We start from the raw sequence: 2,500 nt of genomic DNA, 5'->3' as shown, positions 1-2,500 counted from the left end.
CTGATTGGTTACAAGGTCGTTTGTGACGTCAGAAACACCAGCGATTTCAAACCGTGTTTTTGAGACTGTCTTTGGTTCACTGCAGTTTTAAGCAGAAAATACTCAGCAATGCTGTCGACTTATGAACTTACACATGTGTGTCTTAAAGCGTATTAAAAACACCACATAGACATATAAACAACATTAAACGCTGGATTTACACCACAGGGGGACTTTAATAGGCTATATTATATCTGACAAAATGTGATTAATGAAAAAAATAATATCAAAAAGCATATAAATTAATTATTTATTAATAAACAATGTATTTAACAAAGGTTTTCTGTACTCGCCACACAAAACTGTGGCTTAGGATTATTGTGATTAATTAAAACTGGCCTCATGTCAGTTGTTTAATGACCCTCATAATTCTGACAGAAATAATTTCCTGAGGGAAAACATTTTTTTCAATTTTCCCACTAAAATGGCAAGGCAGTTCTGTGGGAATGAAACCATAATCCTGTCTCTCAGATTCATAACCAACAGACCACTCACTGCGACTATGATAAACAGACACCAGACATAAGTACATTTCATTTTAATGGCTTCTCACAGTTGTTTTCAGAACTACTGCACTGTTCATTAAGGTCATTATACATTTGTCCGTTATAAAACTGATCTGAGATCTGGTAATAACCATATTCACTGGTTAGGTGTTTCTTAACCAAATCAATTCCCATCACAATAATGACTAGCTGTCTATAATATCTGATGTCCTGGACACAGGATATATGACCACATATATTAATAAATATCTTTATATTTAAAAATAGCCAATCAGAAATGTACAGATATCCGCCACATTTCATTACATAAAAAGTTTGACTTTTCATGTCATAATTGACTTAAAATCATAATTTTGACTCTCATAAATCTCATAAACATGACTTAGTGTGTCATAATTTCAACTTTCTATGTCATAATTATGTTTTTTCCCCTTGTGTGGTGGAAATAGGCTTCCACCACTGAAACGCTCTCTGGCTGTCAGTCAGTTTGAGTTTTCAGGTTTGTTGGCCTCTGGTTGGCTGAGATGGGCGGGGTTTCGGAGAGGGGGCGGGGCATCTGGTTGGCTGAGATGATTGTGATGGGCGGGGTTTCGGAGAGGGGGCGGGGCATCTGGTTGGCTGAGATGGCTGTGATAGGTGGGGTTTCGGAGAGGGGGCGGGGCATCTGGTTGGCTGAGATGGCTGTGATGGGCGGGGTTTCGGAGAGGGGGCGAGGCATCTGGTTGGCTGAGATGGGCGGGGTTTCTGAGAGGGGCGGGGCATCTGGTTGGTTGAGATGGCTGTGATGGGCGGGGTTTCTGAGAGGGGCGGGGCATCTGGTTGGTTGAGATGGCTGTGATGGGCGGGGTTTCGGAGATGGGGTGGGGCGTTGACGTAGTGGGAAACTGTAAAGGCACAATCTATATCTATTCAATCTTTTCTATTAAATGGAATCTACAAATCATCAAATGCCATTAAATATGAAGTGTTTGTGTAATACGTGTTCTTTCATTAATGTTTGTGGCTTGTTTTTTGTGTTTTATGGAGAGCATGGCTAGTTAGCCCAATAAGAGACAGCTAACTTTACTCTTCATTTTTATGATGCAATTTGTCTACAAATTTATAAAACCGACCGAGATTGGGTAAAAAATCATATATAGACCATGGTTTATGGGTTCACTGAGATCATCGCCCCCTAATGGCGAACCACTGAAACTTATAAACGTATCGAAGCATTTATGACGTTACGAAGCCTCCGCTGGAGTCACGTGACTCTGGCCGTTTGATTCGCGATCCGAAAGAATCACTCGTTCAAAACAAATGATTCTCAAAGCTTTCAAAAGCATCGGTCACTGCTGATTGTTTGTCAATGTTTCTATCGTTCATTAGCAGGAATAAATCCCCCACAATGCTGTAAAATTATTGTAGGTTTGACTTGACATTGAATCTAAAAATTTGAGATAATTCAAAGAGGATAAATTTAATCAACAGAAACTCAAAATACTATGTTTGTTATCCAAGTCTAAGTTTATTGACAAAACAAAACAATGAAAATGATTTTTTACAAAATCTAAAATATGCACTTTGTCATAATGGTAGGCACAGTTAATCAGTGCAGTCGCACTCGCATTATTTATATAAATATATATGTTCATATTTCATCCTCACACTGGATGCCTTTAGGTGAAATAGTGTGTGTCTTCCCACATACAGCACACCATGATCATGTTCAGCGTGTGTGTGTGTGTGTTTGTGTGTGTGAGTGTTTGTGTGTGTGTGTGTGTGAGTGTGTGTGTGTGTTTGTGTGTGTGAGTGTTTGTGTTTGTGTGTGTGTGTGTTTGAGTATGTGTGTGTGTGAGTTTGAGTGTTTGTGTGTGTGTGTTTGAGTGTTTGTGCGTGTGTTTGAGTGAGTGAGTGAGTGCGTGATGTGTGTGTGTTTGTGTGTGTGTGTGTGTGTGTGTGTGTTTGAGTGAGTG

The sequence above is a fragment of the Rhinichthys klamathensis genome, unplaced genomic scaffold (assembly GCF_029890125.1).
Source record: "Rhinichthys klamathensis goyatoka isolate OS25496 unplaced genomic scaffold, OSU_Roscu_1.1 h1tg001349l_1, whole genome shotgun sequence".
NCBI classification, from domain to species: Eukaryota; Metazoa; Chordata; class Actinopteri; order Cypriniformes; family Leuciscidae; genus Rhinichthys; species Rhinichthys klamathensis.
Note: the sequence above shows the minus strand (reverse complement) of the source record.